A 22,386-nucleotide genomic window follows, 5' to 3' on the forward strand; every position below is an offset into this window, starting at 1 on the left:
TGTTGTTTTGGATTCATTGACCAATTGGATCCATAGCTGTGTTGGGACTCTCAGCAGAGTGTCACAGATTTTTCTTATTAATGATATAGCTAGTTAGTCATAGTTCTTGTTAGTGTAATATAGTGTAATAAAGTTATAGTATAATATAATATAATAAAGTAATTAATTAGTCTTCTGAAATCATTGGAGTTCAGACATCATTCTTCCCAGATGTTGGGGGCACATCCGATAAGGGGTGAACCCCGATGTTGGCTGTAGCCTAAGCTGAAGAACCAGGACCCTGATGGTTTGGGCGGAGTTCGCAGCCAAGGCTGAACACTAGAGGATCTGCTGATCCCTCTCAGAAGGCACGTCCGGAGACCCTTCGAGGAGTCGCGGGATGAGAGACGCTGCTGGGACCTTTGCTAGGACCCCGCGGTGCCCGGCGCAGCCTGCTTGTATCCAGACACTCCTGCTTCCCCGAGAAGCTAATGTTAACTCTTCCTGACCTGACAGTACCGCTGCCCTCCGTGAGATATGGGGTGACGGTTGAGAAGAGGTGCCGTTCGACATGGAAGTTCAATTTTCTCCATTAGAGGAGGACACTATTGGATGTGGAGATTTCTGGCTCTGCAGAACAGAATTCCTGTGTTGGAGACACATGTCTATGAGTTTTTCCAATGGGCAAAAGTTCGTGGGTTTCCCATGGATTTGGAATCCTCTCTGGACCCACGGGCCTGGCAGCCCCTGGATCCCTACTTTTGGGAGAAATGCAGATGGGGTGTGGGAATTTCTCGGGAGTTCCGGTGTATGCGGCACTTTCCTCCATTGTGAGGAAGGGAATCCCATTGGAGGGGAGCCTCACCCCGGGCGGGTAGCCATCAGACCCCCGCCACAGCCAGATGGGGATCGAGCCATTCAAGGACAGTCTCCGCTGGTTTCTTCCCCCCCTGCAGGATGGGGAGGGGTAGCTTTGCCCACAGCGCAGCCAGAGCAGCTTTTTTCTGCATCCCTGGAGCATGCGCAGAAAGGATCGGAGCCTTCAGCGGGTCCCCTTAACAATTAACCCAATAAACAATTGTTCTGAGCAAAGCCGTGGTCCCTTCTGCCCCTTTGCCTTCACCAGCAGGAGACGGACCACCACCTCCTCCTCCGCCTCCCCGCCGGGACCGAGAGAAGCTGCCGCAGTGTTTTTCGTGTGCCTGTGGCCCCCATGCCGACCAGCCCCCCCGCCACTCCGGCGGCGGCCCCGCCTCCCGTGCCACCCGTCATCGCTCCAACTGCGGCGGCCCTGCCTCACGCACAGCCCGCCGCCGTGCCTCCGGCTCCACCCACCACCGTGCCTCCCACGCCACCCACCGTGCCGGCGGAGAATGTTGAAGTGGCTTCGCTCTGCGCCCCACCACCTCCTCCTCCTCTTTCTCCTGCGGCATGTGGATCAGCGTTGCCACTGGATTCACCCCCTCCTGCGTGGCAGGAAGGTGTGGAGCCATCCTTGCCACCTGCAACCAGCCCAGATTCCCCTCCTGTGCAATGGGAGGGTGCGGAGCTGCCCCCACCGCTGACAGAGGCAGCCGGTTCCGTGCCAGTGGCTGGTAGCCTCGCGCTGGGGATCGCATCCTGCCCACCTGCTTCAGAGCCTGCAGCCAGCTCCGCCCCTCCCGCCCTGTTCTGCGGCAGCTCACTTCCTGTGGCGCCCGGCTGAGATCTTTGAAACTCAGTAGTTTTCGGGGCCCAACACTCTCTTGGACGTGAGGTGTCTGCCAGAGCTCAGGGCACCTCGCCCTTCCCACTTGCATCTGCGGGCGGGGGGGGCGATGTCCAAGAATGTTGCTGCTCGTCTCGTGCCTGGCGGGGATGGAGGTGACGCCGCGAATCAGAGGGCTGGGCAACAATCCATTGTAGCGGGGGGAGGGCCAAATGCTGGAGGAAGTGCTGAGACCCTGGCAGCATGGTGGGGTCAAGCATTGAGAAAAAAAGGTTGGAATGGATCGCCCATCTGCGGATGGGCGTCAGCTGTCCCAGGGACCCCAGGTCCTGGAGCCCCAAGTGATACCAGTGAGAAACTGGGGGGAGGGACCGAGCCAAATGAATCTGGGCTCGGCAGAGGGGCTGGGCTCCCCACATCACCAGCCGGGTCTGGGCCACTTGGTCCGCCCCCCTGGGTCGGGGCCCCCGCCCCACCCATCACTGCAGGGCCCTAAGACCCGCTGCTGCTGCTGGCCTTTTTGGAAAAAAAAAAAAAGGTGGAAAGATCTACCAGCTCAAAGTACTGGAAAACCACGAGTCAGCCGGCCCAAGTGGTTGAATTAAGGGCTGTGGCCATGGCATTCCAGAGATTTCTCAATAGTGCTCGATAATTAGATAATGTCACATTTGATGAATTTTTAATAATTGTTAGTGACTTTCTTCAGCTGTTCTCTGTTTCAGGATTCAGCAGTTCTCTGTTTCAGGACTGAGAAGGACCTTCAAGGATGTCAAAGATCAACATGTCCAGTCAATGGACCTTCTCCTGAAACTCAGCTGTTTGGACTTGAAACAATGAGAATTCTTTGCATTGTTGTTTGGGTTTCTTATATTGTAAACCTTGTTTTAGTGATAAGATAGAAGTAGATATTCTACAGGTAAAGAATCTCCCTGATCATTCTACGTCAGCATCTGAATGAGGTTCTGATTGACAATCAGCAAATTGCTATAGGAACCTCTTGAGCCGTGTTCGTTCTCTCTTCTTCAAGGGCCCAGCAGAAGAATTGCAAACACAGCTCCTTTTCTTTTTATTATAGTAAACACGGGGCGATGTGGCATTCACATATAATTCACAAGACTAAGCTGACCAATTTGAATGTAGTTTTCCTTTTTCCATAGTCTCCATCATTTGCCCATCAACCAATGCATATCCTGACATTCTTTTTCCTTGTATGCATCTGGATTAAAAATGTGGGCGATGGATGGTGGGTGCTGCTGCCTAATATCTGTTCCCAACAAACCTCTCCTGTAGAAAAGCAGGTTGGGTAAACATTCAGGCAGCGCAGTCAGATACCCACACAACACTCACCACAGTTGACTCAGAAAGAGAGGCAAGAAAGGCACTTTTTGCAAGGTCTTATTCCAGCGAAATAAATCACATGAAGCTGAAGGGTACCTGGTGAGAAAGAGGACCACCACGTGGTGCAGGCAGCTTAAGAAGGGGAAGGGGTGGGGGACGAAGCTAAGGGCTGGGCAGAGGGTATTGGTCTCCAGGGAAGAGGGCAGAGCCACCAGGGATATTGAACCAATAAGGGAACAGGGAAAGGAGAAACCAGAGGAAGTCCATGGGGGAGTCTGTCTTTCCCCGCAGGTGGACTACTCTATGGTAGTTAGTCACTGCTGTTGTATTGTGGTTTTATATCTTTGTAACAGTTCTGTAATGGTTTGCCCCTTCACCCCCCATTTTCTCCCAGTGGTTCCACCCTGAGCTCTCCCGCCCTTCCTCCAATGCTACCCCTCCCTGATGCCTTGTCCATCACGCAGCTCCTAATCCCATCCTCCCAAATTTTTCCACCTTGGGCATCAAGTGAGTGGACAAAGGCCACGGGTCCCTCCCTTAACCTTCCCCCATTGGTTTGTTTCTATCTGTCCTCCTGCCTTCCACTCCCCCGAATTCCCCCATTGGGCGGTGGGCGTCCTTCCCTCTTGTTTCTGCCCCGGTACTTAAGGTGATTACGAAAGCCATGGGACTCACTTTTGTCCGCAGGGACATGGAACTCAGAGCTCCCCGGAGCTTACAATAAACCTGAGACTTTTCCCGGCCGTGAGTCGACTCCCTCATTACCTTCTCGGACGCCGCCTCTCCTCCATACAAGGCAGACAGTGAAGCACTCTGTCTTAGCCGCTCCCCGAATCTGCCACGAGAGACAGGGGAGTGTCCCTCGCTGCTGACCGTGCCTCTGCCGGGCAGGCGAAGCCAGGGGGCTTCAGTGAGAGCACAGCGGCAGGTTTGGCACCCACGTGGGAGCTGAGCACATCGCCAGACCCCATGAAGGAGACGGCAGGATGTCCTGTTGGGGAAATGAGTGTTAGAAAATATGTCACCACAATTGCAAGAATACTTGAAAACTTGCAGTTGAAAGGGATAATCCCTCAAACTACACCTTTAGAATTTAAAATCTATAATATCCATCCAGGGGAATGGGTACTGGTGAAAACATGGAAAGAACAATCTTTAACTCCACAATGGGAAGATCCTTTTGAAACAGAGTAAAATTTAACAGGGTGGAAAATCCATTTGTATTTAGGTGAAATGTGCTGTGTAGTAACTTGCTAACATAGGTAAAATATGCTGTTTAGTCTGTTAACTATGCTGTGATTGTAAAACCATCCCAGCCAAAAAGAAAGAATGTAATCTCCAAGGTGAAGAGATAAGAGTGGCCTCTTGAACTCTGAAAACTAAGAAGAAAAAAAACAAAGCTAAGTCTGCAAGAAATGAACAAAGGGATTAGAGAGTTCTTTATACAAAGGGCCAACTGCAAATTGTGATGCAAAATCAGCAGAATGAATATGCATGAACCTATTGTGAGATCCTATGTATACGTAAATTGGTACGGGATAATAAAAAGGATCGAGAATCCTCAAGGGGCGCGCATGCCCACTGAAGGGAAAACCCTGGTGTGCGCCCGGCGCTGAACTAAAATACATACCAAATCTTACAAATCTATCAGAATTGTAAAGTTTTAATTTTTCACCGCAACTCGCTTTTCAGGTACTACTGGCTACTGAGGCAGCAATCTGAACCAGAGAAAGAGGGTGGATCCACACCAGCAGAATCAAAGGACCTGTGAAGGAACATGAGAAGTGGACTATCACATCTAAACTGGATGATACCGAATTGTCTCTTAAGTGGGGACTGGGTAGTAATGAACTGGGAAGACCCAAATGATCCAAAGAATGTACAAAGAATCACACCTAATTGGGAAATAAGGCCAAGCTTATATCAGTGGTTTCAAGTGCTGTCTGGACAAGTTCTGAGATACCTCCGATACCCCCCTGAGGGAGGAATACTTTCACTTCAAACTGGGGGATCAGGACTGTTTTGGTCAGAGAGTTCTCATATTCTGGCCTTAGCTTGTGACTTATACAAAGAAGAGGAGGAATTACAACTTCCATCCGTACCATACCATATACCCTGTCTGATTCATCCCAATACTGGACATGCTAGCTGGGTTAAATGTAAATGTTTAAATTGTGGGGAAAAAACTGATATTGTAGTTCACAAAATAAACACTCTCGTTGCATGAATGTCAAGCACCAAATCTATTCCCTATCCAGACAGAACTCAGAACAACTGAAATAATAATTTTGCTTTGTGGATGGGAATTACTAGTGCCTGTTGAATGGGAAATACCTGAGGAACGGTGGGAAACTACAGTTAAGGAGTGTCAAAATTATTTGCCTGGAAATTAGCAAAAAGGAAGTGACAAGGAAATAGAGGCCAAGACCAGGTTGGCCGCTGTACTCACCACCAAGAAGATCATATACCCCTGCTATGGGTAGCAACCCCATAGGCAGGGATGTGGGGGTATAAGCCGTATCGGACCTCTGTTATTCCTTTTTCTGTCGCTCATTTTTCGTTTTTTCCTTTTCGGGATTGTCATGATCCACTCATGCGGGTGTCGTGATGGTTCGTTAACTGATCCCAAAAGTGCAAAAAGGCAAATGGCAGGGTACCATCAGTTTAATCACAACAAATGCACCTTTATTTAGGTACCAACAGCAAATGCAATAGAAGGGACAGAAAAAGGAAATAAAGAATAGAGAGAAAAGAGGGGAAGAGGAATATAGCTACCATCATCAAGACGAGATCCTCAATGGCCCAGCCACATGGATTCACCGTCATCTGTGGGGGTGCATCAAGGTCTTCCCAAAAAGTTACAGTTTATATAGTCTTTAGCCAAAGCAAGTGGCATCTGGCCAGAAGGAGGGGAAGATTGATCGGCCACTGTGAAGAGCCCCTTGATCTGTGAAGCAGGTGCTGGCATGCAGGGACAAGCCACCACTTGTCACAACCTGCTTGAATGCAGCGTTCTGTAGAAACACAGCAAGTGAACCTGCTAACACTCACTTGGCAAGCGTCCGCGTCCACCTCAGCCAGGCCAGAACTCCTGTCAGGTGTCTTCGGGGTCTTCAGGGTCCTTGCAACGGTCATGAGGGAGATGAAGGAAACTCTGGATTGTCTCTCACAGGGATACCAGTAAAATTATGCCACAAATGCTACTGAATGCTTTACATGGAAAAAAACTGAGGTTCCTTTTCTATTACTCACACCCATGTCAACAGTCACTGTTATAACCCATTCAAATTAGGTACCTGTATGCAAAACGGGAAAAAATACTAGATTGCGGAAAACTGAGGAACAAGTGGTAATAGGTTGGGAAGTGAATGTCCAAAAGGGGAGAGATGGGTTTGCTTCACATTTGCCCTTAGGGGTAGCGTCCAAGATTTGGTAAAAGAATCATTAGTAAGCAAAAAGGCAAAGCCAGCACAGCAATCTAAGTCTGTATCAACCCCACGTCAAGATTTGTATATGAAACTTAAACAGCAATTAGAAAAGGAAATAGATATCTTGAGATTTGGGAAAACCTGTTTGTGGAATTGGGGGAAAGAATAAGTAAGGAACTTAACATAACCAACTGTTGGGTCTGTGAAGGGGCTTTGATGACAGAGGAATGGCCATGGAAAGGCAGTAGCTTAGGCCTGGTTGAACTCCTTAAGTGGAACCGAACAAATACAAGGGGGGAAAACCAACCAGAAGGGCTGATTTTAAGTTCGACAATGATAGGAGAAGAATGTCTCTGGTGCACTGGGAAAAAATTTCTTAGCAAAGTAGGAAATACTCCCTGTAAGAGATATAAAGTTAGTAATGGAACTCTTACAAGGTGGATCCCAGAGGAACCAACTCTGTATTGGACTCAGAGAAAAGGAAAAGAAAAAAATTGTAAGTATAATAATGAAATCAGACTTTTCCAATGTAATGATACAGGTAAGAATCCTTATTTTGGGCTTCCAGAAATATCCAAATTTTGGGAGAATAGAAATCAACAGAAAAATTATTATTGGAAAGCACTAGATAGCTTATTTTGGATATGTGGGAAAAAAGGACACCCAAGACTCCTCTCCCAGTGGAAATGGAGTTGTACTCTGGGAATCATACAGCCAGGATTTTTTCTTTTACCAGGACCAGATGGAGATCAGTTAGGAGTACCAGTTTATGAGGACCTAAAAAGAAATAAAAGGGAATTGATTGGAGGATTCAAAAAATGGGGAGATGAGGAATGGCCCCCTGAATGCATATTGAAAATGTATGGGCCAGCCACCTGGGCACAAGATGGGAGTTGGGGATATCGAACCCCAATTTATATGCTGAATCGTATTATAAGACTCCAAGCAGTTGTAGAGATAATAACAAACAGAACTGGTCTGGAAATCGAATTAATATCAAGGCAACAAACCCAAACAAGAGCTGAAGTATATCAGAATAGGTTGGCTTTAGACTATTTATTAGCTGAAGAATGGGGTATTTGTGGAAAATTTAATACATCAGATTGTTGTTTGAAAATAGATGACAATGGGGATGCCGTCCTGGATATAGCCAAGAATATCAGAAAAATAGCCCATGTACCAATCCAAAATTGGAAACCAATGATAAAAACTAGTTGGTGGGATAACGTATTGGGAATAGAATGGTGGAAGAAACTAGGCTTCTTCCTTTTATGTGCTACAGCTCGTTTGATATTTCATCCTTGCTTGGTCCCCTGTTTTATTTGGCTAATCACCAGCGTAGTCCAAGGCATGCAAGTGGTAACAATGCCTGTGAACCCAAAATTGGCTACATCTGGAACAGCACAAAGGATCATAGTGCTAAAGAAACAAAATAATATGGAAGACCCCTCGGAAGAAGCAAAATTGATTTGTGAAAAAAAATGAGCAAATAATGGAGGTTAGAAAACAAGAATTATTGCTCAAGCCAAACGATTCATAAAAAAAGAAGAGGGGGGATTGTTATAAATACATATTAGAATATTGGCTGTTGCGGCGCATTTCGGGGGGGGGGGGAACCCCCGGGGGTTTGTCGTGGCGTGTTTCGGGGGGGGAACCCCTAGGCTGTGAGTTTGCTGGTAGCAGCAGGCAGGCAAGGAGACTCCACATGGCTTCTGAAGGTGCTAATTAGATGAGGGTTTATTGGGGGTCCTACCCCCGGGAGGCAGCATGGTTTCTGAGGGGGGGGGGGGGGGGGAAAGGGGAGTGAGGGGAAAAGGGGAGGGGGAGAGAGGGGCTGATAGACCACCAGCCAGGAGAGCTGGCGAAGAGAGAGAGAGAGAGAGAACCGTCCCCCCAGCACACTTAACAGGGAGATTCAAAGTGGGCGCGGAACAGATTGGGCCAATAGGATTACAGACACATAATACTTCAGGGGAGGCTCACAGGCTTGGAATAAACCATACAGTTTTGAGGGGTGAGACAGAGCATACCATTTAACTAAAATATAACACCACAATTGGCTTTTCGCAAATATTAAAATGGATGCTATATGTATAATGTTACTTTGCTATAAAGATATAGTTTTTATTTCTGCTATTGACTAAACTTTGACATAGTAGTGAAATAGCTGATATAGCTATGCTTCTGGTAATTGAACTGCCTGCTTGGTTGGGATGACATCCAATGAACGTATGATGAAGACCCCTGCTACTGACATGCCAACTATCAGCACCTACTGTCGGTAGAAAGTATGGACCAAAGCCCAAGCTGGAGGTGATAATAAGAATGGAATAAAACCACAGCCAAGAAATGAGCATGCTCTAAAAAGGCATAGCCAAGGAGGAGCTATGCTAAACAGTTCTTGGAACATGTAAGCTAGTTTGGGGGAAAGTTTAAATATGCATAATTTTTTATGAATATGCAATATGCTGATGCAATAGAAAAGGTATGTAAAGGGTGTCTCGGAAAGAGCAGGTGTGCTCTTGGCTAAATGCCAAGCACCCAGCCATTAAAGTTTGCTTTATTTTTGTATTCTATAGTCGTTTATTAAACTTTTAAATTTTACCAGGAGAGTGAACCTTGTTTTTCACAAAAGCAAGCAAGGAGAATACCAGGGGAAAGGGAAGCAAGAGGGCATCAATGAATATATCTCCCAATATGTTGTGTTGCACCAAGTGGTTTGTTCCATACCTTCCCCTCTCCCCCAGAGCCTTGTGGTGGTGGTCTTAGCCCGGGTTACTTCCGCCCCTCACCCCTCCCATCACTTGTATCCCATTGGCCGTGGCCCCTTTTCCTCCACCCCCCATTCCACTGGGTTTAAAATCTCCCACCATCAGGCACGCGCCCTCTTTCCCCCAGGGACATCGCCTTGATACCCAGGCGGCTCCTATCAGGAATAAAGTGGGACTCTGGTCCCAAGAGGAAAGAGCGCCTCCAGTCTTTTGCTTTTGTCCTTGTGAGATTGAGAGGGGACGGGAGTCCAGAGCTAGCTGGATGGGACCCCCAAATGCCCCGGGAATCAATCTTACACTGATAGCCCCCTAGGAATAAAATTGGCACAGTGGGAACATAACCCCGACAAAAAGAAAAAATAAGATCAAAATTATACATTATTGTATGATAGAATGGACCAAAGAGGAGATAAGATCGGAATAAGATCGGATCAGTTATTCCGGCCTATGCATGGTTCCTTTGAGAAGGGGATGTGCCAAGCTTTGAATATTTATGTGAATGACAAAGAAGAAGCCAGCAAGGAATAGAAAGATTATGCTACTTGCTGGGGGGGAGGTGGGGAGAGCTCTCTGGGGGAAGTGAATGCGTTTAAATCAGAAAAAAAAAACAAACTCGAACCATGTTGTATAGTAATAATGCAGCAGACCCCGACTCAGGGAAGAAATTATGATGTCTGGCTCCAGATCAGAAGGCTGAAGGATAGCTTTATTAAAACTATACTATATTACATTAATACACTATTTAAAGAGAGACTATACTATTCTACATATTTACTTCTTACTTACCTGTCTAACAAACTCAAACTTGTGACTCTGCTGAGAGTCGGAGACACAGCTGGATCCAATTGGTCATTGAACCCAAACAACCATCACCAGAATCCAATTAAGCAATCACTTCAGGTAAACAATCTCCATACCACATTCCACATGGAGAAAACAAAAGAGCAGAGATAAAGACTGTACCATCACGTTAGCTATTCTGAACAAGGCCTGGCAAGGAGTTGGCAAGGAGTTGGCAAGGAGTTGGCAAGGAATCAGCAAAGACCTGGCATGGACCTAGCAAGGAATGGTCTACTGCATGTTTGCTCACTCTCTACCCTTAAGCCGAATGAATTTTTGGGGTGACTCTAGTGGTCTCTCACTGAAGACCCCTCATCTGCCTTGTTACCACTGTGATAGACGGAGACTGAGAACCTTTTCCAAGGACTAAGACTGAGACCCCTACCACAGGGAGTGGGGAAAAGGATGGTGTGACCACTAATGACATGACCTGTTCTTCTTCAGTAATTCCAATGGACCTATTCTTCATTGTGTTTGTCCTGCCTTGGTGGTTTCAGTGGACTCACCTGTTCCCCTGCAGCAATTACAATAGACTCTCATTGTCCTGCCTGTTCCCCCCTCTTTCCTCTGTGGACTATAATTGGACCTGTGAGTTGACCAGAACTTTGGAGACTTCCCCGACACGACAAGACGGATCCCCATCGTCCGGACCAGTGAGGATCTCGCCTGTGTTGGTAGCTATTCCCATTCCCCTCTTCTCTCTCTCTTTATCCTTTTATCTCCTTTCAGATCCCCACTATCACATTTACTGTTTTGGCCCCTAATAAAGGTGCATTTGTTGTGATTAACTAATAGTCCCTTGTTGTTTGCCTTTTTGCACTTTTGGGATCAGTGAAAAGAACCATCACGATTCCTTTGCCCCTACGGGTGGATTGTGACAGGCTCACAGACCAGCTGTCAGCCCCTTCCACAGAACCACTTAGATTGTCCGCCCCCTCAATATCCGCAAAGCATCTAATGCATCCTCTCCATGCCCTGACAGACCCAGCCAGAATACCAGGGGAAGAACTGTCCAGCGAGAGGAATTGAAAAATGAGGACTAAGCAGTATCATTATATCCCCTCCAGGAAGTGCCATTGGAAGGGGAAATTGGGGAAATCAGATTTGTGACAGCTCTACTTAATTCCTCCGAAGTAAGAGCATTTAAAAAGGAATTAAAAGGTCTCATAGAAGATCCAATTGGACTGAGTGAACAAGTAGATCAATTTTTGGGACCTAATGTTTATACCTGGGATGAAATGTAGTCCATACTAAACCTTTTGTTTGCACTTGAAGAAAGACAAATGATCGGAGCAGCAGGGATACAGATATGGGAAAAGGAACATAGAAACAGACCCCCTGGGGAGCAGAAAATGCCCACACAAAGACCTAACTGGGATCACAATACCCCCGGGGGAAGACACAATATGGAAGATTATAGAACCTTAATAGTCAGAGGTATTAAAGAACCTGCGCCAAAAGCTCAGAATGCCTTTAAGGCATTTACTGAACAACAAGAGAAGGAAGATACTCCAACTTGTTGTATTGTGGTTTTATATCTTTGTAACAGTTCTGTAATGGTTTGCCCCTTCACCCCCCATTTTCTCCCAATGGTTCCACCCTGAATTCTCCCGCCCTTCCTCCAATGCTACCCCTCCCTGATGCCTTGTCCATCACGCAGCTCCTAATCCCACCCTCCTAAATTTTTCCACCTTGGGTATCAAGTGAGTGGGCAAAGGCCACGGGTCCCTCCCTTAACCTTCCCCCATTGGTTTGTGTTTCTGTCTGTCCTCCTGCCTTCCACTCCCCCGAACTCCCCCATTGGGCGGTGGGCGTCCTTCCCTCTTGTTTCTGCCCCGGTACTTAAGGTGATTACAAAAGCCATGGGACTCACTTTTGTCCGCAGGGAAATGGAACTCAGAGCTCCCCGGAGCTTGCGATAAACCTGAGACTTTTCCCGGCCGTGAGTCGACTCCCTCATTACCTTCTCGGACGCCGCCTCTCCTCCATACAAGGCAGACAGTGAAGCACTCTGTCTTAGCCGCTCCCCGAATCTGCCACGAGAGACAGGGGAGTGTCCCTCGCTGCTGACCGTGCCTCTGCCGGGCAGGCGAAGCCAGGGGGCTTCAGTGAGAGCACAGCGGCAGGTTTGGCACCCACGTGGGAGCTGAGAACATCGCCATACCCCATGAAGGAGATGGCAGGACGTCCTGTTGGATTTATTCTGCAGTGGCGTTTGGATTAAGCAGACTTTTGATGCTGTAGAAATTGAAACTAAGGAAGATGGACTTGAATGTCTATGGGTAAGAATTAAGGGAAAGGCCAACAAAGCTGACACCCTACTGGGAGTCTGTTATCGTCCACCCAACCAGGAAGAAGAGGTAGATGACTTATTCTATAAGCAGCTAGGTAATGTTTCACGATCATCAGCCCTTGTTCTTGTGGGTGACTTCAACCTACCAGACATCTGCTGGGAACTTAATACAGCAGTAAAGAGGCAGTCCAGGAAATTCTTAGGGTGTATGGAGGACAACTTTTTGTTGCAGCTGGTGGGTGAACCCACCAGGGGAGGGACTATGTTAGATCTGCTGTTTGCAAATAGAGATGGGCTGGTGGGAGATGTGGTGGCTGGAGGTCGCTTGGGGCAGAGTGATCATGAAATAATAGAGTTCTCAATATTTGGTGAAGTCAGGAGGAGCACCAGTAAGACTCTTGCATTGGACTTCCGGAGGGCAGACTTTGGCCTGTTTAGGAGACTTATTCAGAGCGTCCCTTGGGAGGCAGCCCTTAAAAACAAAGGGGTTCAGGAAGGGTGGGCATGCCTCAAAACCGAGATCTTGAGGGCACAGGAACAGACTGTCCCTGTGTGCCGAAAGATAAGTCAACGGGGTAAACGTCCAGCCTGGCTGGGCAAGGAGGTTTTAGAGGAACTTAGGAATAAAAAGAGGATGTATCAACTTTGGAAGGAGGGTCAGGTCTCTAAGGAAGTATTCTAGAGGGCTGCTAGAGCATGCAGGAAAAAAATTAGGGAGGCCAAAGCTCAGTTTGAACTTAGAATGGCGACTTCGTAAGGGATAATAAAAAATGTTTTTACAAATACATTAATGCTAGAAGGAAGGGTAAGACCAGCCTTTGCTCTTTACTGGACAAGGGAGGGAACTTAGTATTTGCAGATGAGGAGAAGGCAGAAGTGCTTAATGCCTACTTTACCTCAGTTTTTAGTGGGAAGATGACTTGCCTTCAAGACACCTGTCCGCCTGGGCTGGTTGATGGTGTCAGGGAGCAGAATGGTCCCCCCATTATCCAAGAGGAGGCAGTCAAAGAACTACTGAAATGCTTGGATGTTCATAAATCTATGGGACCTGACGGGATCCACCCCAGGGTAATGAGAGAGCTGGCAGATGAGCTTACAAAGCCACTCTCCATCATCTACCAACAGTCCTGGCTCACTGGTGAGGTTCCGGATGACTGGAAACTGGCCAATGTGACACCCATTCACAAAAAGGGTGCAAAGGAGGATCCTGGTAATTATAGACCAGTCAGCCTGACCTCAGTACCTGGCAAAATAATGGAACAGTTTATATTAAGTGCCATCACACAGAATTTACAGGATGGCCAGGGTATCAGACCCAGTCATCATGGGTTTAGGAGGGGTAGGTCATGTTTAACCAACCTGGTCACCTTTTATGACCAAGTAACCCGCCTAGTAGATGCAGGGAAGGCTGTAGATGTTGTTTATTTAGATTTCAGCAAGGCCTTTGACTCTGTCTTCCACAGCATACTCCTAGATAAGCTGGCAGCCCGTGGCTTGGACAGGAGCACTCTGTGCTGGGTTAGGAACTGGCTGCATGGCTGGGCCCAGAGAGTGGTCGTGAATGGTGCTGCATCCAGCTGGTGGCCAGTCACCAGTGCTGTCCCTCAGGGGTCTGTGCTAGGGTCAGTTCTGTTTAATGTTTTTATTGATGAGATGGATGAGGGTTTAGAGCCTTTCATTAGTAAATTTGCAGATGACACTAAGCTGGGAGCGTGTGTCGATCTGTTAGAGGGACGGAGGGCTTTGCAGAGGGACTTGGAACGGTTGGATGGATGGGCAGAATCTAATGGGATGAAGATCAATAAGTCCAAGCACCAAGTCCTGCACTTTGGCCACAATAACCCCCTGCAACGTTATAGGCTGGGGACGGTGTGGCTGGACAGTGCTCAGGTGGAAAGGGACCTGGGGGTGCTGGTTGACAGTCGGCAGAACATGAGCCACCAGTGTGGCCAGGTGGCCAAGAAGGCCAATGGCATCCTGGCCAGTATCAGGAATAGTGTGGCCAGCAGGAGCAGGGAGATCATTCTTCCCCTGTACTCGGTACTGGTGAGGCCACACCTTGAGTACTGTGTCCAGTTCTGGGCCCCTCAGTTTAGGAGGGACGTTGAGATGCTTGAGTGTGTCCTGAGGAGAGCAACAAGGCTGGTGAGGGGCTTGGAACACAAGCCGTATGAGGAACGACTGAGGGAGTTGGGATTGTTTAGCCTGGAGAAAAGGAGACTCAGAGGTGGCCTTATCGCTCTCTTCAACTTCCTGAAGGGTGGCTGTGGTGAGCTGGGGGTCGGTCTCTTTCTCCGGGCAACAACAGATAGAACAAGAGGACACAGTCTCAAGCTGCACAAAGGGAGATACAGGTTAGACTTAAGGAAGAAGTTTTTCACAGAAAGAGTGGTCAAATACTGGAATCATCTGCCCAGAGAGGTGGTGGAGTCACCATCCCTGGATGTGTTTAAAAAAAGACTGGATGTGGCACTTGGTGCCATGATCTAGTTGAGGTGTTAGAACATGGGTTGGACTCGATTATCTTAAAGGTCTCTTCCAACCTAGGAAATTCTGTGAAAATTCTGTGAATTCTGTGACTGCGTCTCAAGGTCGGCAAACTACCCCAGGAGTAGCAAACCCCTTTTTGGTGGGTAACGCTCCTAGGGAAGGAGCTGGTAGCCACAGAGCACCATGTGGTCAGTTCCACGAGGAGGATACTACTCAGGATTTTTCCTTTCCTGCTGCCAGCCTCGGAGCGGTGAGTATATTTTCTCCCTCCTTTGTTCTCCCTCTCGGTGTAGTGGGGAGCTTTCTTGGCCTGCATTTCTCTGGTGCACTCTTTCCCTGCCTGTTTCTGGGAAGAGAGTGAACCTTTTCCCTCTCTGGAGGATTTTCACTACTACAGTAGCTGGTATTTTGCTGCGCAGCACCTTTCAGCAGGCGGCCAGCAGCAGGAGTTTCTCTTTTCCTTTTGTTCTTTCCCTGAATAGTGTGTTTTTAAGAAACAGATTTAACATCAGCCACGATGGGTGCTTGGCTTTCTGTGTCACATAAGGGAGTCTATTACCAAATTGTGGGTGTCCTTTTAAGGAATGGGATTCCATTTAAAAAAACCAGAAGTTATAAAGTTTTTTCAGTGGTTGTTCCTGCATTTTTCTGATGTTTTGGCCGACCAAAATCATAAGTTGGAGTTTTGGAATCTAGTGCATAGTGAGCTGTTGCGGCTAGGGGATTGCTCCCTTTCTAGGTTCGCTTTCCTAGCCATGAAAATTAAAAATACTTTCAGAGCCTCTGAAAAGTACAGCCCCATCCCAAAACTCCACTGTTCGTTTTAGTATCCCAGAAGAAGTTTCCCCTGAGGCACAAGATGGCGGACGCCACGTGGTGGGCCCCGCCATGTGCTCTTCTTCTCCCCATGAGGCACAAGATGGCGGATGCCACGTGGTGGGCCCTGCCACATGGCCTTCTTCTTCCCGTGATCCTTTGCCCACCCCTCCCTTAAACCCGTTCCCCCCATCGACCAACCCCTTCCTGTCTCCTGACTTCTCCCCTCTTTCCGGCATCCCACCTTTCCTTCCAGCTCCTCCCATCTCCCTGCAAACCACACCCCCCAGGTCCACCCACTCTGGGATGTGTCAGTCATGTGTCTCCTCCCCGTGTCCTAGCCACACCCTCTCTGATGTCATCCTTTTTTCCCACGGTTCCCATGACCCCTCCCCCAGTTCCCACCCTCGGGCTTCCAGGGCAGGGGAGGGGCCTGTGAACCAGAACCCTGATTCTATCCCCGCTCTCGCCGCTGCTCCGGTCACCTATATCCCTGGGAAGAAAGGGAGGGCACCTCGGCCCCAATGGTCCCCACTTCATTACCAGATCAAAAAAGAGCTCTGCAAAGCTCAAAAAAGTTTTGGTAGGGACAGTGAATATTTCAAGGGACTGTTGAAGGCCACTCTGTCGGGAAATGTTTTAACTCCTGCGGATCTCCGTGCACTTTTCTCGTGCTTGCTATCCTCAACAGAGCTTTTAGTATGGAAAGCAGCATGGGAAAAGGAAGCACGGTCTGCTTTAACAACACTATGGGAGCAGGACATATTGATAGATGAAGACGAGTTGTTGACCATTAATCACCTTTGCGGGCAGGGGGAATGGGAGGAGGGGGAAAAACAAGCCATAAAAATACCTAAGGAGGCTCTCCGGGAGAGCGTGATGGCGGCGGAAAAGGCGTTTTTCGGGATGCGACCGGATGTCCCCATTGATAATTATCTGTTTATAACTCAGTCTCCCTCTGAGTCTTTTCTTAAGTTTGTTGAGCGACTTAGCAGGGCGGTGGACCTTCAAGTACAGAACCCGGGAGTGCGGCAGGGAATCCTTATGGAGATCGCTCGGCAAAATGCCAACGAAAAGTGTAAAGCTGCAATCCTGAGCCTGCCCCTCGACCCACCACCAACCCTGCAGTCCATGTTAGAAGCGTGCGCAAGGAAAGTCACATTTACATCCACGGATCAACACCACAAACAGAGGGAACTGAGGGGGGTGGCAGCTGTCGACTTCCCTGACCTGCCATCCAGCAGCCAGCCACCACGCACTCCACGGACATTTAAGAGACGTCCCCCAGCAGACCCGCGGTGTCATCTTTGCAGGGATCCAGGGCATTGGATGCCTAACTGCCCATTGAGGCAACAGTTTATTAACTTCTGGAAGGCCCAACAAAAACAAAAAGTTGCCTCTGAAGAAGGGCAATCAAAAAACTAAAATCTAAGTGCAGTCCCTCCCTGCGCGATGATAGAAATGGGGTGGGGCTGAAAACATCTGTGGGGGCTGGGGGGGAACCAAATATTAACATTGCTTCTTCACAAACAAGACCTGTTTTAACCACTGATTCTCAAAATGTGCCTTTCAGGTTGGCTCTGACAGAGCCCCTCCATCTTTGTGATACCAAGTGGCATTTTATGTCAGTGAACCCCAAGGAACCTGGTACTTGGGGAAACAACCGTAGTAAGTATGTCATCCTTGGGGACACCAAACACACACCTTTAGATATTCACATTCTCCCGGGTCTTGTGACATCAGACCCGGGGAAACTCATCCTTTGGCTGCATTGTACTCACCCACCAGTGTACCTGCCCAAAGGCCAAGTCATCACCCAGGCCATCCCAGTGCCTGAGCCTTCGTGGAGCCAGGGACAGAGGAAAAACACATATCATACCATCGCCTGGACTCAGATACTGGGGACCGAAAAACCAAAGATCTCATGCAGGTTACACCGGGGGGGGAGTGCAAAACCTTTGTTGGACTCCTAGACACGGGGGCAGATGTGACTGTCATTCCCTCCCGGGAATGGCCGTCACATTGGGAGTTGCAGGACGTGGCTGGACATGTACAAGGTGTTGGGGGCATTCAATTAGCAAAACAGTCAGGGAGTGTCGTCCAAATTAAGGGGCCAAATGGGCAATTAGCTTCTATACGCCCATTAGTTTTAAATTATACGGAACCCTTGTGGGAGAGAGACCTGATGACCCAGTGGGGGGTCAGAATTGACATCCCAGAGACCCCCCAGGTTTTTCGGGCAGGGGTCACTGAAAAGCGCGCTACCCAGAAACTCAATTGGAAAACAGATTCTCCAGTCTGGGTAGAACAGTGGCCGCTCAATAAACAAAAATTAAAGGCACTCGAGGAGCTCGTAGATGAGCAGCTAAAAAAGGGGAATATCCAGGAAACCACATCTCCTTGGAATTCCCCCGTCTTTGTAATTAAAAAACCAGGCAAAGACAAATGGCGGCTCCTCCACGATCTCCATCAAATTAACAGCGTAATAGAGGACATGGGCTCTCTCCAGCCAGGGATGCCATCCCCAGCGATGCTCCCCCAAAATTGGAATTTGGCTGTGATTGACATTAAGAACTGTTTTTTTCAAATTCCCCTTCACCCTGACAATGCCCCACTCTTTGCATTCTCGGTTCCCACCATTAACCGAGAAGCCCCAAGGAAGAGATACCACTGGAGGGTTCTTCCTCAGGGAATGAAAAACAGCCCTTGTATTTGCCAGTGGTACGCCTCTTCCTTACTGTCCCCAGTCCGTGCAGCCATGAAGGATGCCATCATCCTTCATTATATGCACGACATTCTAGTGTGTGCCCCAAGTGAAGACATACTTACCCACGTGCTTGACCTGACAATCAATTCTTTAGTTGTTGCAAGGTTCAAGCTCCATGAAGACAAGGTTCAGAGGATGCTACCTTGGAAGCACCTGGGCCTGAAGATCGGGAAGCGGACCATTGTTCCGCAAAAATTAGCCATCAAGAATAACATCAGGACTTTGGCTGATGTCCAGCAACTGTGTGGCTCTTTGAACTGGGTGAGGTCTTGGCTGGGTATTTCCACCGAAGACCTAGCCCCGCTTTTCAATTTATTGAAAGGGGGAGAGGGGCCTAGTTCTCCTAGGACCCTTACCCAGGAAGCGAGGGCCGCACTGGAGAAAGTGCAGGACATGATGTCTGCCAGGCAGGCCCACCGTTACCAACCGGGCCTGCCCTTCAAATTCATTATTCTTGGTAAGTTACCACACCTCCACGGGGTGATCTTCCAATGGGAGGTCACCCAAGTAGGGAAGAAGGACCAGGACCGGAGGGACCCACTCTTAATCATAGAATGGGTCTTCCTCAGTCACAACAGGTCCAAAAGGATGACATGGCCACAAGAGCTGGTGGCAGAACTGATCCGGAAAGCAAGGGTCCAGATCAGGGAGTTAGCAGGGCGTGGCTTTGACTGCATCCACATTCCATTAAAATTAGAAGCAGGCCATCTATCCAAAGCAATGTTAGAACATCTGATTCAGGAAAACGAAGCACTGCAATTTGCATTGGACAGCTACACTGGTCAAATGTCAATCCATCGACCAGCCCACAAAATTTTCAATTTGGACGTCCAACTTACATTGACACTAAAATCCATCCAGAGCAAAACACCTCTAAAGGCACTGACGGTGTTTACAGACGCGTCAGGAGCATCTCACAAGTCAGTCGTGACCTGGAAAGATCCTCAGACTCAGCAGTGGGAGGCAGATGTTGCCAAGGTGGAAGGATCACCTCAGGTAGCTGAGTTGGCTGCTGTGGTCAGAGCTTTTGAGACGTTCTCTGAACCATTTAATTTGGTCACAGATTTGGCCTATGTAGCAGGTGTAGTGTCCAGAGCAGAGAATGCAATCTTGCAGGAAGTCTCCAACATTGCATTGTATGAGTTGCTCTCAAAACTGGTAAAATTGGTCTCCCACCGAGAGCAACCGTTTTATATGATGCATGTCAGGTCACACACCGACCTGCCAGGGTTTATTGCTGAGGGTAATCGAAGAGCTGATGCCCTCGCAGCACCTGTACAGATGGCCCCACTTCCAGATGTGTTCAGTCAGGCCAAAATCAGTCACCAGCTCTTCCATCAAAATGCACCTGGCCTACTTTGTCAATTTCACATCACTCGAGAACAGACCAGAGTGACTGTGGGCCGCATGTCCCAACTGCCAACCAAAATTCTCTCCCTTCCCTGAGCTCAGGGACAAACCCTAGGGGTCTGAGAAGCTGTGAGGTGTGGCAAATGGATGTGGCTCACATCCAGTCGTTTGGCAGATTTAAATATGTCCATGTCTCAGTAGACTCTCTAGTGCAGTCTATGCTTCAGCCCACACAGGAGAGAAGGTTTCTGACACCAAAAGACACCTGGTGCAGGCCTTCTCCATGCTGGGCATCCCCAAAGTCATCAAAACAGACAACAGCCCAGCGTACAAGTCCAAGGAGTTCCGGAGCTTCCTGCAACAATGGGGAATAGAGCACAAAACTGGCATCCCCTATTCCCCAACAGGCCAAGCTGTGGTGGAGAGGACCCACCAGAGCCTAAAAAGGGTTCTGCATCAACAGCAACAGGCAGTGAAGGTGGGTGGAATCCCCTCAAATACGGTTGTCCAAAGCACTGTTTACCATCAATTTCTTAAACTGCACATATGAGAACTTGAATCCACCTATTACCAGGCATTTTCTGGAGAGTAGTCAAACCAGCCTAAAGGCTTGTCCACCTGTAATGGTAAAAAACCCAGAAACGTGGGAGAGGGAGGGACCCTACGAAATGATAACCTGTGGGAGGAGATATGCCTGCATGTCCACCCCCTCAGGTTTGAAGTGGGTCCCCTCCAAGTGGGTGAAACCTTACGTTCCCAAAGTATCCAGGTCCAGGACCACGGCACAGGTAGCCAGTGCTTGCTGGAGGAGGAAGAGACGTCGCACCCTTTAAACCCCTAACTCCTCCCTCTTTCCTAATGTCTTTTGTTTACAAGATTCCTTTCAGATTTCGCTGATCTGGACTCAGCCAGCATGAACATCAAGCTAAGCCCCATCCTGCAGCTGCTGCTCCCACTCAGCACATTCCATCTCAGCAGGACCGCAGATTCAGACTGGCTGATTGGACTCTTTAAAAGATGGGACTCGGGCTGGGTCGGGTCAATTTTAAAAAACGGAACCTTTAGTTTTATTTGTTAAGTTTTTCCTCCTTCCTTTTTAAAACAAAAAAGGAGGAGTTGTTGTATTGTGTTTTTATATCTTTGTAACAGTACTGTAATGGTTTGCCCCTTCACCCCCCATTTTCTCCCAATGGTTCCACCCTGAATTCTCCCGCCCTTCCTCCAATGCTACCCCTCCCTGATGCCTTGTCCATCACGCAGCTCCTAATCCCATCCTCCCAAATTTTTCCACCTTGGGCATCAAGTGAGTGGGCAAAGGCCACGGGTCCCTCCCTTAACCTTCCCCCATTGGTTTGTGTTTCTGTCTGTCCTCCTGCCTTCCACTCCCCCGAACTCCCCCATTGGGCGGTGGGCGTCCTTCCCTCTTGTTTCTGCCCCGGTACTTAAGGTGATTACGAAAGCCATGTGAATCACTTTTGGCCGCTGGGACATGGAACTCAGAGCTCCCCGGAGCTTACAATAAACCTGAGACTTTTCCCGGGCCGTGAGTCGACTCACTCATTACCTTCTTGGACGCTGCCTCTCCTCCATACAAGGCAGACAGCAAAGAGCTCTGTCTTAGCCGCTCTCCGAATCTGCCACGAGAGACAGGGGAGTGTCCCTCACTGCTGACCGTGCCTCTGCCGTGCAGGCGAAGCCAGGTGGTTTCAGAGAGAGCACAGCTGCACCAACTGAATGGTTAGAGAGGATAAGGGAAAATATGAGAAAATACTCTGTGCCGCCGTGCCTGTCCTGAAGCTCCCTGGCTTTGCCTGCCCAGCCGAGGCACGGTCAGCAGCAGGGGACACTCCCCTGTTTCTCGATGAGTTTCAGGGAACAGCTAAGACAGAGCACTTCGCCGTCTGTCTTGGAAGGAGGAGAAGCGACATCCGAGGAGGTAATGAGGGAGTCGTCTCAAGGCTGGGGAAAAGGTCTCAAGTTTAATGCAAGCTCTGAGGAGCTGCGAATGCCATTGTCCCGACAGCCGAAAGTGCTCTCGAGGCTCTCGCAATCATCCTAAATACCGGGGCGGTAACCAGGAGGAAGGGACGCCCACAACCCAGTGGGGAGATTCAGGGGAGTGGAAGGTGGAGGGACAGACAGACAGACGAACCAAGGGGGGAAGTTCAAGGGAGGGAGCCTTGGCCCTCGTCCACTCACTCGATGCCCAAGGTGGAAGATTCTGGGAGAGTGGGATGGGGAGCCAAGTGATGGACAGGGTACCAGGGAGGGGACAGGGGAATGACTGAGCTTTTTCAGGGAGATTGGCATTGAGGGAAAGGCAGGAAAGTTCAGGGTGGAACCACTGGGAGAAAATGGGGGGTGAAGGGGCAAACCATTACAGAACTTTTACAGAGATATAAAAACGCAATACAACAACTCTGGTATTGATTCTGAATCATTACCAAGACAAGTCTTATTAAAAACAACCTTCGTCACTCATTCTTGGCCAGATATTAAAAAAATAAGCTAGAAAGATGAGAAGATTTTCAAGACAGAATGTTGAATGACCTTTAAAAAGAAGTCCAAAAAAGTATATGTATGGACGGACGAGGAGAAAGCAAAGG

General features: G+C 48.6%; 2 protein-coding genes across 3 annotated transcripts in view; both read left to right on the top strand.

The window, feature by feature from the left end:
- LOC137465609 (heterogeneous nuclear ribonucleoprotein K) overlaps nt 1–22,386 on the top strand; it is a 230,157-nt gene that overhangs the window by 45,880 nt on the left and 161,891 nt on the right. The window lies entirely within an intron of this gene.
- Nucleotides 17,701–22,386, top strand: part of LOC137465592 (creatine kinase S-type, mitochondrial) — a 56,359-nt gene continuing 51,673 nt past the window's right edge. The window contains exon 1 of the mRNA XM_068177658.1: nt 17,701–17,704. The gene's annotated coding sequence lies outside the window, so the exon portion shown is untranslated. The remainder of the gene's footprint in view (nt 17,705–22,386) is intronic.

Source organism: Anomalospiza imberbis (assembly GCF_031753505.1).
Source record: "Anomalospiza imberbis isolate Cuckoo-Finch-1a 21T00152 chromosome W unlocalized genomic scaffold, ASM3175350v1 scaffold_31, whole genome shotgun sequence".
NCBI lineage: Eukaryota > Metazoa > Chordata > Aves > Passeriformes > Viduidae > Anomalospiza > Anomalospiza imberbis.